This window comes from Palaemon carinicauda, chromosome 28 (assembly GCF_036898095.1).
Source record: "Palaemon carinicauda isolate YSFRI2023 chromosome 28, ASM3689809v2, whole genome shotgun sequence".
Taxonomy (NCBI): domain Eukaryota; kingdom Metazoa; phylum Arthropoda; class Malacostraca; order Decapoda; family Palaemonidae; genus Palaemon; species Palaemon carinicauda.
The window spans coordinates 35,379,402-35,394,401 of NC_090752.1; the positions used below are offsets into that span (position 1 = coordinate 35,379,402).

The 15,000-nt window shown below is 33.4% G+C and overlaps 1 protein-coding gene across 11 annotated transcripts in view; it reads right to left on the minus strand.

Moving 5' to 3' along the window:
• LOC137621495 (uncharacterized) overlaps window positions 1-15,000 on the minus strand; it is a 303,174-nt gene that overhangs the window by 214,604 nt on the left and 73,570 nt on the right. For 4 of the 11 annotated variants that reach the window (XM_068351843.1, XM_068351838.1, XM_068351842.1 and 1 more), the window contains exon 1: window positions 7,179-7,593. The exons of 1 other annotated variant lie outside the window; for it this stretch is intronic. The gene's annotated coding sequence lies outside the window, so the exon portion shown is untranslated. Of the gene's footprint in view, window positions 1-7,178; window positions 7,598-15,000 lie in introns of those variants that run through there. 6 more of the 11 variants (XM_068351845.1, XM_068351844.1, XM_068351841.1 and 3 more) reach the window with 4 other exon arrangements.

Below are 15,000 nucleotides of genomic sequence, written 5' to 3' on the forward strand. Positions count from 1 at the left end.
AATAAGATTTACAGTTATTTAAATCAAACCCTTCGTTCACCTAAGCTTATCATAGTCAAGTTACGAGTTTTCTGGCAAAAATTGCACCACGGAAGGAAAAGGAAACACAAACACAGACACCATCATCGTGAACAACCACAGCAACCCCCCACCCTCTTTTCGTGACCTACATACATCGAGATACTTCCTTCAACCGGGCACGTGCATAAATATTACAGCAAAGCTCTTGACTAGATAATACTCGCTTTCTTTGGGATAGTTTCCTGAAAGAGGCGTTTGACAACTTCTGAAGTTTAACCTTGAAATCGTCAAAATTACTTCGAAGTAGCAGACTTGATCGTCTCAAATAGACGGATGTTTTTATTGCACTTTAGGTTAAAAGACATACGTTATTTAACCCTCTAAGGTACAGTGCTACGTTACACATATTCACACGAAACAGACACACATGTATACATGTATATACAATATATGCATTATCATAACTACTGATTGATTGATTGATAACTACTGAAGTAGAGGCTACTCCAACAAGTATGAAAAAAATAGACATATGAGAATGGCAGATAAATGATGGACAAAAAACTAACAGAACGAGTCCCAGTAGACTACAAAACCAGGGTATGGAAGAGAAGACGTTGGAATAAAGAGCTAAGAAAATTTACATGTACACACTAGCAATGAACGACCAACAGCAGACGGAAGTGGAAGGACATGTTTGTGGCATTTGTCCTGCAGTTGACTATCAACGGCAGATGATGATATGTAAAGAAATGATCATCTAAAATTTCTGAATCATTGGAACTTCGAAAATTGACGAAAATGCTATTTTGGTAACAGGGTTATTAAATATTTATTAGTTAAATGTCTATTAAACAAAGCTACTTCTCTTTTACAGTTTAGTCTTTGCTTCTTTTCTACACTTGTGCTGATTTCCTTGTTATATAAATATTGTCATTATCATGTATATACAAACATTGAATAAGGTTAGCGAGGATTATGTATGAGGGAACAAGAGCCACCGAACAGACAAAACATAAGGAGACAGAGGTATTCCCTGTGGAATGTGGACTCCATCATAACAGGGATCTGCTCTAATTCCATTCCTGATCCTTGTCGTTTTAGAGAATTTGTCATCCGATTTAAAGAACAACGAAGAATTGCGAGAACTGATGTTTGCTGATGATTTAGTAATTATAGTAGACGCAGAAGAACTGCAAGAAAGGTTTTTAGCATAGAATGAAGCCTAAGAAAGGAATGGATTGAAGGTGAAAATTGGAGAGAAAGATAATGATCATTAATAGAGGACATAAAAAAGTACACATCCAAGTGGAAATTGGTACATTACTAAAACACAACAATAAGTTTGACTACTTGTGATGAATAATAATAACAGAGAAGGGAGGTACGGAGAAAGCTAGAGGGACAGAGAGTGAAAGGAGCAGGGCAAAAAATGGAGAGAAGGGGAGGTTTTCAATAAGAAAATATCAAGACTCAAAATGAAGATCTCCCCGATAGTTCTCAAACCTGTACTGTTATATGGCGCATAAACTTGGGCATTCAAGAGGAAAGGGGAGAGACTGTTGGAAATGACCGAGATGAGGATGGTGAGATGGAATGCTTGAATATCACTACTACAAAGGAGGGAGAGTCAAGAAATAAGAAAAATGTTCGGTATATATAAGAAGCTCGTCTGAGATTATATGGCCATGTAATGGAGGAGGTGGAACCAATCAAGAGAACTAAGAACATGCAAGTGATGACGAGAAGTGTGGAGCATCAGCGGATCAGAAGGATGGACATGGTGAGATGAGATATGGCTGAAGTGAGACCAGGAGAAGATATAAGGAAAGGAAATAGATGGAAAAATTGACTCGAGCGGCCGACCCAGCAACAGACTGGGACTAATAATGCCAAAAAAGGAGATAAACATTAAATACAGACACATATTACATATACATATATACTCACACACACACACATATATATATATATATATATATATATATATATATATATATACACATATATATACATATACTGTATATTCATACATATACACATATATCTATATATATATACATATATATAAAAGTATATATATTGTATTTTTGTATTTAGTCATGTGCAATAAAAACATACATAAATACATGTAAATACAGCCTATAGATATAAATGTGTACAAATGGGTGTTTATACATGTGCAATCAACAAACTTACACATACACATGCACACATACATATATACTATATATATATATTATACATACAATATATATATATATATATATATATATATATATATATATATATATATATATATACACACACAAACACACAACTATACTTCGTCACTACCAAAGTACATGAAGATGTATAAAACTACCATGATTGACAAAATCAGTTTTGATGTACTGACTGACCAATCTTGACAAAATACTATGAAACATCAACCAACAGATAGTGTTAAAGCTTGGCTTTACTAATCAATTCTCAACTGGCTCTTGCTCGTTTAAAAAGCAATACCGACCTTAAAGTTAATATTTATATTTATGACTTCACTTGTATATTGGTTGTTGCAATAGCAGGTTGCAACAGAATATTTCAGCATATGGAGATAAGCATTCGTACAGAACTACATGAAGCTTATATTAGAAGTTAGAGATCACTCATAAAGATCATAGTTTTGCACACCACGATGGCAGGTTCATCCTTGCCAAGATTCTTGGGCAGCATGTGTTGTATTATGCTAGCACTATATATTTATTTCGGAAACAAGTCTTCTGATCGCTGACTTTTAAGGACATCTTTGCTTTTTTAGTTTCCTTTTATTCTTTATTTATAACAAACATACAGGCGTCAGTGACTTTCGATGTATGGATGCCAGAAAACGCTCAATCGGTCTGTCAATCAACATCAAGATTTCAAAATTCAATCAAGACCATCTCATTAGAGTTTCTCTTAGTATAAAAAATTAAACGCAGCTTAATATTGTAGCTTTATACTGCATATTCAAATGATCAACTGTTATAGGTGATTATATTATTACTTATTTTCACTTTTCTCGTTCCGTGTGTATAACCAATAATTAGGACAATAATGCTATAACATTCCTTATGTATTTAAATAATGTTTGGTATTTCAGTTTGTCTGGTCATGTTAATTACATTTCTGACTGTAACTAATATATCAATATTGCCAAGTTTCATAACTGGAGTATTATTCTACTGTAAATGAGACAAAATATCAAGCAGATTTTTATTTCAATGCATTGCATTCATATGTATATTACTCATAATTTGATTTCTCAGTCTGATGATAGTTTCGGAAGATTTCCCGAAGCACTACAATTAAAGAAAAAAAAATAATAATAATAATAATAATAATAATAATAATAATAATAAACTATTACGAGTTTTGATACTTGAATTACTACTTCAGCATAAAATCATTTCTCCTAAGGAGAGAAGTATTTTCGACGTTTTGATAAAAATGTATATAAAAAAAGAAAAGAGTATCAATGTATCAGTGAATTTGATTTTTTGACACCCAAGAAAATTTGCAAGTGAAACTAAACTTGCGCGCGCGCGAGAGAGAGAGAGTCAGCGTTCTCTACTTAATCAATGACAAACTTGCCTCATAAAGAAACATATATTAAAATATTCCAGAGAGAGATAAGACAGAATTTAATCTTCTATAATTGGATGTTCTGTACTGATCAAATCGGCTGAATCCAGTTCAAAATTGCCATTGCACATCGCATATCATATGCATGAATTAACAAATATCTTAAGCAGGTTCCCGCTTCTACAAGATGGCTCAACTTGTGAGAGAGAGAGAGAGAGAGAGAGAGAGAGAGAGAGAGAGAGAGAGTCCAATCAAAACATTGTAGTGACGTGAACAAACATAATCACACTTGCCGAGCGTTCCTGGGAGACATGGCGACGAATGAACTCAATAAAAATGAAAGAACCCAATAAATAATGCAAGTAATGATAGGTAAGGTAAAGTACTAACTGTGCTGAACTGTTTACTGAAGACAGACACACAGCACTCTTGGACGGGTGGAAGCATAATGACCAATAATCAAAGTATTAGAGAATTAGGTCATTATAATTGTTATGATTCTCCTAAGAAATGGGAACGGCAAATTCTACAACCAGTGATTGGTCGAAAACAAAATTTGTGGCTGAAGTATTTAATGTAACAAGAAAATATTCACTGAAATCGATTGTAAACAATCGTAGAGTAAACTGCTTAAGCAAATTACGTATATGTTTAGAGAGAGAGAGAGAGAGAGAGAGAGAGAGAGAGAGAGAGAGAGAAATTGGATTAAGGATTTATGGAATTTGGACCCAATGAAATCCCAGGTGTGGGGAATAAAGGGGGGCGGGGTTTAGAGCCAAGGTGTGACTGGGAGAAAACCTCTTAGTTGCATAATGCCGAAAGTGTTATGAAAGTTGTATAGCAAATTAGGAGAGAAAGAACTCATTACATTATATATTCTGATTATTCACAACTCATTTTATTTCTCTTCTTGCTTCCGTACCGTAGGGTCCCAACTGCGACCCACAACATAATTAACTATCTATTTAAAGAGAATGACAATATGGTAAGGGGAAACGCTCATGGGTTGTTTACCACTTGCCCTGGGATCGAACTAAATACAAAAAGAGTAAATTGGGAAAGTCGTATTATTGAATAGTCAGTAGCAGGAAAAAAATACAGAAGGGATGCCATACACAAATCTCCCATATCCCTGACAAACCTTTGTTTAAATAGTTGCAGCCTTTCAAATATTTCTAAGCAAAGGACGCTAAATTATCTTCGTATATCCTTCTCCCTTTTTAATAAGCTGAATACACTTTCTCGATTACTTGAAGTGATTATTCCCTTACAGTTACCACTTTCATAATTCAATTCAACACATTTAAACGTTATGGACCAGTTTTACAAATGGCTTACTTGATTGAATTCCTATTTAAATTTACAGAAAAAAGTTATGTAATCTAAAGAAAAGAGCAAATTCCAAAATAAACTTTTCAGTTGCCATCTTCTTAATAGATTATATTCGTTAGTTTTTTGTTTTTTACACCGAAAAATTAATATATCTTTAGATATTTCCAAACAGTTTTCTTCCATTTTTCTTTTCAATAAGCATAATCAAGGCAAACAATACTGTATTAGTTCCACCCGAGTTTGCGAAGAAAAAAATGAGTATGAAAGGAAAAAATTAGGGTCTCATTATCCCTTTTTTAAATGATAATACAACAGGAAACGCGGTTAACATGAGAGAGAGAGAGAGAGAGAGAGAGAGAGAGAGAGAGAGAAGGGGGGCGGTTATAATACAAGAGGGTTACACTATTCTCTTCAAAACGACTTATACTTGTGTGTCTGCGTGTGTGTACATACATACATACATACACACACACACACACACACATATATATATATATATATATATATACACTGTATATACATATATGTATATAAATACACACTATGAGCATCGTCTTTCTCTTGGCAATTTTCAATAAAATCTAAAGCACTTGTGGCATCAACTATTTTAAAAGAACACTTTTTTTCTGTATATTTGCTTTTCTTTAGGACATACTTACATGGAAATCGTTATCATTATATGAATTCATATTTTTTTTTCAAAATTCTATCCCTGAAGAAAAGATATAAAAAATAAAAAAGTGGAGTTTTAAAATAGTCGATGCCACAAGTGCTTTAGCATTTAATCTATATATATATATATATATATATATATATACATACATATATATATATATATATATATATATGTATATCATATACATTTATTGTATGTGTGACTCTTCGTAGTAAAAAAGATGAGAGAGAAGACACCCAATTCAGAAGGAATGTTATAAAAAGGACTCGATTACCCCCAAACGACACTGCAGATACATGATTCTATAAATTGTACGCCATTCACCATTTTATACATACTAAGATCAAAGTCTGACAACACGGGTAACCTATAATGCTCTTTTCAATTTTCTAGCCCAGGCAGGAAGAAAACGAAAAAATAGGTACAAAAAGTTGAGGGAAGTTATTAACTTGCTTCTAAAAAAATATATTCTAGAAACATTCAAGAAAAAACTAACAACAAAGGATTGTCTTTTTAAAATATTTTATCTAAATAATACTGAGGCATTTAAAGACTCGTCAACATGCACAAATACACAAATTATCTCTACAACATAAAAAAATATATTCTTCTTCATGAATTAAAAGAAATGAAAAAAAAATTAAGATCAATATAACAGAATTATCTCAACAATTGAGATAAAGTTTATTTTACCACAATAATTTCGAGGGAACTAAAAACGTAACTATCCAAAGATCAATTCTATAAATCTATAAATGATATAATGGAAAACCCAATAATGATTTTCCTTAATCCAGAGTGATCTTCTAAAGCTAAAATTTCTATTGATAAAAGGGAACTCCTATTTTCCACTTTTTATCTTTTTATGGCATTTAGTAACTACAGCTACAAAATGTTTTTAATCTAAATAGAGTAAAACATTTAATCCGTAAAATAAAATGTTTCTCATCAATTGACATCACCTATGAAATGTTTTAATCTTAATGAAATAAATTTTCAGTCACTAATAGTTTGAGTTTACCATGATCACTACGAAACTGCCCATTGTTATGAAACGTGTAATTTTAATGCAATAAGCCGTTGTTCACAATACAATTAAATGTTCCGTTAGTCGCTAGATCCCATTATCGGAGCATATTTCAGAATTCCATGAAATGAAACTTCAATCGTATTGCAAAAGTGATTATCAAGATCAATGCAGCCATGACTGTTGCTGAAATATTATCACTCTTTTATTAAAAAAAAAAAAAATCTCGATTGGTCTATATGATATATTTTAATCATAAATTAATTCACTTCAAATAAAGTCATTAATGAATACTTTTAGGGCCAAAAATTTCCCATTATCTTTAAAACAATTTTAATCCCGACCCAATACTTCTGCTTAATCTAAATACGATCCAGTTAATAATAATCAAAAGCTTTAATCTTAATAAAGATATTCATAATCAACCTTTATTCATTACTATGTTACTATACTTAATAATAAACCCAAACTCTTATATTTAAATGCTTCAAAAATTATAAAAAATACTTGACCTACATGCGGTAACGGGCAAGACTGCGCTTATCCGACTAAATGATGTGGTTATTCAGTAAAACTCTTGGGGGGAAGAGCCTTTCCCTTCAACAGCAAAGCTTCTCTGCCTTCGGGAGAAGAAATGCCCTCTGCCTTCTATCCCGACGCGTCAGCAACAACTACGACGGACGAGGAAGTATTGGCATGAAAAAGAGGCAGGGGCCTTTTCGCAAGCCCTCGTCCTTCACAGGAGTAACACGAACTAGCAATACAAGGTCTTTTGTCCAAAGGGTCAATCACAATTACTTCTGATTTCGGCGAAGGATGCGATGACATGCAGAAGAAGTTCGTCCTATATCAGTGCCAATTTCGGAAATGTCCCTTTCACGTTACCAAGTCTTGAGAAAACGAGGAGAGATATCTAGTGTTTTGTCTTCAAGTAACAAGGAAGATTTTTTTTTTATTTAATATTCAATCACTTCAAATATATCCTTCCTGCAGCAGAGAACCAATGTTTTTTTTATTATTTTTCCAATTACAAAAAAATAAGTTATATCTTTAATTCACTAAGGTGCTAAGTCTTTGCCTCTTATCCTGGAAATGGTAGAAATCGACCAGTATCATAGAATAATTTATGTTATTTCTCTCTCTTCTTAACTACCAAACGGCAGTTTTTTTTTTTCAAGAATTAATGAAGTTTTTTTTCCAAAATTTCTAAAATTGAAAAAAAAAATATGTTTTTGGTTGAAACTTCGAACCACACTTCAGATTAATTTTCACTGGCAAATCTCCAACACATTTTCCAATGAAGACATTAGAGAAATCAAGGTCGGAGTGTTGCCCTTAATAAATCGTCCGACGGCGGATCTCCAAGAGACCTCCTTTAAGAGACCTCGTGAAACTCATCTGAGTAAACAGTCTTTACATTCCTCGCCTTGATCATATTTTCCCCGAGTCCGCGTAGCGAAGAAAGCAACGACTGACCTCACAAGCCAAATATCAGAGGATGTTTATCCACAGGCCTGCAGAGGTTAATCAGGCTTACGAAGGAAATAAGTTACAAGAACGATTAAACAATCCCAGGGAAATGTCTTAATCACAACACCAAGTAATGAAGCAACACAACGGGCTCAAAATTCGACGCCACCGTGTCGAACTCTGTCTAGAAATTGTCAACCGCTTCTTGTCGCACTCTCTGTGTTCCTCTAAACAGATGACCTCAGGTGGGTCTTCTGGCACACACTGAAGCCAAAATCGTACGATAGTGGCTGGATGTGGGGCACCTGCAGGCCCTCCCACGCCTTAACTAACGGGCATTAATCGCTTCTTTCCTGTGTCCAGCTTTATAGCCTCTCTGTTATGTAAGCGGTATATACACGAGGGCACACACATACACGTGTAAATACAACACTATATATATACATACATACATATATATATATATATATATATATATATATATATATATATATATATACATATATATATATATATATATATATATATATATATATATATATTACATATATATTATATATATAAACATATATATATATATATATTACATATATATTATATATATAAACATATATATATATATACATATATATATATTACATATATATTATATATATAAACATATATATATATATATATATATATATATATATATGTGTGTGTGTGTGTGTGTGTATGTGTATTTATACATATATATCACTGGAATTGTTGAAAGCAATTCCCCCATGACGTGCCAAACTATTTAGCCTGAAATAAAAACATAACATTCTAATTCTGGAACTAGATATCATGTATTGACTAACTTTATCCAGTCCCGCACCATCTCAATCACTTGTGTCGCCCTGCTTAGCCAAACATAGCCAAGAATTAGACAGGTCAAACAACAAATAGAGTAAGTACTTCCTGTATTTCATGTTTTAAACAAACATACACACGCACAACCTCTAGTAATACATACATCCTCTATCTAGCAACATCCTACATCGACATGAACTCTCACAAGTACAGATGCACCTAAAAATAGCCCCCCTGTGAAACATCACGAACCACATTTGCAAGTGCAAAGGCACCCAAAAAGATTCAAACTCGAAAAAGAGCCTCTTTATGAAGTATTGCAACACGCATGCGCAATGGCTAACTAGTGAATACAATGATAAATCACGCTTTAAGTAGTTGAAAGTGCATGAGGCCCATAGCTATCTAGGCGCTGAGACAACGGATACTCTAATAAATATCATCTGTAAATCACCAGTGTATGCAAGCAAGCAGCATCACGGTTGCATAACACCTGGTAAAGCTTCCTCTTAGTCGTTGGATTACGACGTTCAGGCTCTTGGGAGTGTTGCAGATACTCGTACGATTCACGTACAACATAAATAAAGACTTTCAAATGAAGATAGTAGTCAAAAGTGTTTCAACCTGTTGTAATACTATCAAAGTGGAATAAAATGTAGAATCACCTCCCAGATCTGGCATTTTCTGTGTTTAATTTTTTGCTTCTTTCCGAAGTGTTTGTGTTTTGTTTCTCCAAGCTCTACATTACCTATTTTGATTTAAAATTGGTTGAACTCATTTTGGAAGTCTGGTGTTGCTCTTAAAAGCCGAGGTTAAACAACGATACTAAAAGAGCTTCCTTGGTTACAATAAATGTTACTTATCGTTCTGATGAAAAGGTCCGGACAAAGAGGTAATAGGTTGGTCAGGGCACTAGCCACCCGTTGAGATACTACCGCACCGCAAGAGATTTATTGGATTATTTGACTGGTTAGACAGTACTACATCGGATCCCACTCTGGTTATGGCTCATTATTTCTTTGCCTACACATACACCGAATAGTCTGGCCTATTCTTTTCTTATTCTCCTTTATCCTCATACACCTGACACACTTGAGACTACCGAACAATTCTTCTTCTGTCAAGAGGTTAACTACTGCAATGTAACTGTTCAATGGCTACTTTCCTCTTGATAGGGGTAGAAGAGACTCTTTAGCTATGGTAAGCAATTCTTTTTGGAGAAGGACAATCCAAAATCAAACCATTGTTCTCTAGTCTTGGGTAGTGACATAGGCTCTGCACCATGGTCTTCCACTATCTAGGGTTAGAGTTCTCTTGCTGGAGGGTACACTCGGGCACGCTATTCTATCTTGTTTCTCTTCCTCTTGTTTTTATGAAGTTATTATTGTTTATATATGATAGATCTAATTTAACGTTAATGCTCTTAAAATATGTCATTTTGATTGTTATTACGTCTCATGCAGTTTATTCATTTCCATGTTTCCTTTCCTCACTGAGCTATTTTTCCCTGTTGGAGCCCTTGGGCTTATAGCATCATGCTTTTCCACTAAGGTTGTAGCTTAGCTGTTAATAATAATAATAATAATAATAATAATAATAATAATAATAATAAACTAATCTCCTTAGAACACGAACTAGAACCGGAGATGAAGTTTACAGTGAACCAAATATGCCCATAGGTTAAGCGATTAGGTTTTAAAGGGCTATGTGTGTCGACTCTGTTAAATGTTCTCTTTGTGAATTCAGGTTGGACCAATGTGATTTAATTTTCTAATAAATAATTACAGCAATTTTAAATGTTTTCTTAGATGTTTCTTTCCCTCTCCTTAACTTAACAGAAAATAAAAGGAAAATTAAGCTGATGATAGTAAGCCCTAAGTAGGGGGTCGTATGGGTTTCAGATGTTTAGCAAAGGGGTCGCGAGTGCAAAAAGGTTGGGAACCCCTGATCTAGATAAACAAAGTCAGTTTTGTGGACCGATCGGATAAAAATTCTTAGCAGTTTCTATTTGACCAATAAAGGTGATGATCTACTGAAAAAAAAATCGAAGAAATTCTTACCAAGAGCGTGATGTATGTTGCTTCCCTTTTCGTATCTATCCACCATAATTGCAACCCATAGAAAGTTAACTGAAAAATAATTACCTAATTCACTTTTCAGAAAATTATAGGTCGAGGGACCCATAACGTCCCCTCTTTGTTCATTCTCGGGGATCAAAAGTTGGTAATTCAGTTGCCAGTTCTGAGATTAAATGCCAATTTTAAATTCTGTTTACGTAAAAGATGACATGTCGGAGGCATTAATTCACCTGATTCTTTAGGATAAGACCTCTCAATTATTCCAATATGTTCAAGAATAATGAAGCAAGACCTTGTAAGTGATCCGCAAAGATCTGCTTAAAGGAAGATCACACACAAATACACATATAACGCGTATATATATATATATATATATATATATATATATATATATATATATATATATATATATATATATATATATATATATATATATATATAGCGCGAGAGATAGGGTATCCATCATCCACGACTTTAAAAGTACGTGTCACGCACACATACAGTAATATATACAGAGAGAGAGAGAGAGAGAGAGAGAGAGAGAGAGAGAGAGAGAGAGAGAGAGAGAGAGAGAGAGAGAGAGAGAGACCATCATTCATGAGAGAACAACATAAAAACAAAGAAAACCAGTGTTATAAATTCATAACAAATAACTTCAGGGATCATAGTTTATGATTTTGGGCAGTCACGAATTCACGTAATCACAAGGCCAATCTATTCTCCACCCGTAAAATAGCCTCATTTAATTATGCAACTCTTTTCTTTTAACTATATTCGGGCACCGAAGTGCATCTATTCGCCGAAATATACACCAAATAGTTAATAATGGGAATTAAAAATTAGGTTGCACATTTTCGACCTTGTATGGCATCAATTCCCTCCCTACATGAATATGCATAACGTGTGTTTCGGCACCATTAAGAAAAATGGCATAAAACCACTGAATAGCTGAGCATGCTGTACAAGATAGGTAATCTTAAGAAACCGTCAACCCAAACTAAACTATAGTAAATTTCTTTTTATCGGGGCATATTTGCACCGACTTGTAGGGGTGCCCTTTTAGCTCGGAAAATTTCCTAGTAGCTGATTGGTCGGAAGTATTTTTGTCCGAATACCATCATTGTTTTCAAATGATTACCAAGTAATGTGAATCAAAACTTATTTACTAATCTAAATTTCTCCCTTAGATATAGGTTTTGTCAATAAAAAATGTTAAATAAATAGATATATTATAAAGTATCGTGATGGTAAATCTAAATTCAATAACAACACCCGCCGAAGTCAACGACAGGAGCTTGTTTTCGGATGCACGCTGCATAATTTTGTTACTTTCACATATTTCAACACAAATTGAGACAAATCAGCTATTAGGAAATTTTCCGAGCTAAAAGGGCACCCCTGCGAGTCTGTGCAAATATGCCTCGATAAAAAAAATTGAATATAGATAATAAGATTGTGGGTATAAGTTAGCTCAAGCCGTTGTTTCTTGTCTAGGAAATCGTAAACAACAATTCGTCAGTTTAAGCAAAATGTATATTGTTTTTTTTAGTGCAAAGTTAGATGCCGAGATGCCAGAAAATATATTTTTTTTAACTCGAGGCGACATTAAAGCTTGTAGTATTGATTATGTAAACTAAAAGTGGGTCACAGTTATCTGTAATTACGGTCATCGAAAAGCAGATTTCAATGCCTCAAGATCATAAATGAAACGAGATCTAAAGAGCAAGGAAAACAAGTTAAACATGTTTATAAATATATTTTCAATTTCTTTATATCATACTTTACACTTTCGTAAACGTATGCATATGACTAACCTAATTTCTGTCCTTAAAGTACGAAAAAGGAAAATGACATACAAACAACAACTATAATAAGAGGATTAGAAATAACAAACTAAATAAGAAAGTAAAACAGACATAAAAAACCTTTAAATTATATTTACATCAATATAAAAACTACCAAAACATTGCTACCAATAGCTACTCCAATAGCAAAGCCCTGCTGCTTGCTATACAAGAAACGTTATAAAAAAAAAATGGTCGCACACTTTTAATAAAATAATAAATAAACTAATCATTAATCCAGCTAACATATGGCTAGCCTGCTGTATGTAAAAACAACAAGTCAAACCAAACAAGAAACACGTGAACTGTTAGCGCCATCAAGCTCACCCAGAGGAAACGTCAAATTTAAATCAGCTGTGGCTGCAATGGGCTCTCTAGAGTACAGCCAGTACTGTACGTCCTCCCCTGTTTAGGCCTATGAATGTGACTTTTTTTTATTACCAATTATCTTTTGACTCTTGAGCCGAGATTCTTAAACTGGGGGGGGGGGCGCCAGGAGCTTCCAAGGGGGGCGCAAGTAGTTAAAATAGTAACAACGAAAATAAAAATGTAGTAATTATGATGTCTTTTGTTTTACAATACTACATAAATATGGATAAATTGATCACTAAGGAGGATCTGTAATATTTTTTTATGTTGTCATTATGTTTATTTTTTCAGTAATTAGTATTTTTTCTAGTATTTTCTATCAATGTAATGACTGTAATCTGTATAATGCTAAAACAGTTTGAAAAAAGATTAAGATAAAATTTTGTTTCATCATAATATATTCATTTTATCAATTTTCTATGAACAACGTTTATCTATTGAAATATAGTACAGTGCATTCCTATCAAAGATCAACAGCAATGAAATAGAAATCTATCATTCAACCATATACTCACATAACCAATGAAGTATATTAGTATACAAAACGCAGCATATTGTTTATAAAAACAATACATACATACGGTACTTTCTAGTTTGGCAAAAATTTCAAGGGGGGGTTAGGGGGGCATGGGATCTATGCTTAATGCAGAGGGGGGGGGGGGCCGCAAGCCAAAAAAAAAGTTTAAGAACCACTGCTCTTGAGAATACTGAGACCACCTGGCAGTGTTACTAGGTCAATGCAGATTTTATGTAATAATAAAGGTCTATAGGGGTCGGTATTTCTTCTGTCATTATGGTTGTTTTATTGCACTGTCGAGGTCTCGGTCATTACGAAATCTCTTTGTTCGATTAGGTTTATTATCAACGTTTCTACTGAAAATAAACTACGACGTAAACGGATATCTCTTAAACAATAGAGCTAAAAACGTATATATACAAAGAACCCAAAGCTTTTTAAAAAATCAATGTTAATAAGAAGAGGTCGAAACATGTTAACCCTTTGACCGCCATTACAATAACAGGACATTATTTATACTCTCTTCAGCGCCCCAAGATGTAATTTGCGTTCAGTATACAAGTTTTTTTTTTTTGCATCTTTTATGTATATGAATTTTTTTTATAAAAAAATTTTACTTTTTTTATTAATGAAAATAATATTTATTCAGCTATATGATAAATGTTGTAAAGTCCTATCTTGTATAGTTTTGGCGCTACGACGAGTTAAGTTAAATGCCCCCCCCCCCCCAAAAAAAAAAAAAAAAAATTGGGTGGGCGTAGGGTTAGTGCTTGCCGAATAATTAGGTGATGGGATGGGTTTCAAATGGTTAAGCAAGATATCTTTCTTTCTTAATGCTATTACCTAAGACAAAGATTAATCAGATTTTAGAAAGAAAAAAACTTTGCCACCATACCTGTTTAGAATCTGCCAAACCCATAATAAATTATTTATTACTAATTAACATTGTCTTTCCTTGGAAAGAGATACAATAAAATGCCAATATTTTTTTACATGAAAAATTTCAGAATTCCTTCAAGGTATGATAATTATCTAGAAATTTCCTGAAATATTAGTAGACAATAATTGTTAGTATGTATGAAAATAGCCTCTCTCTCAGCATAATCATGAAAATTGAAATTATGACAATCCACATTATTATTCTTAAACAGCAATCTACTTAAAAAATAGATATGAAGCAAACCAAAGACCAAAAATTATAATAAAAAATATACGATAGATTTGGT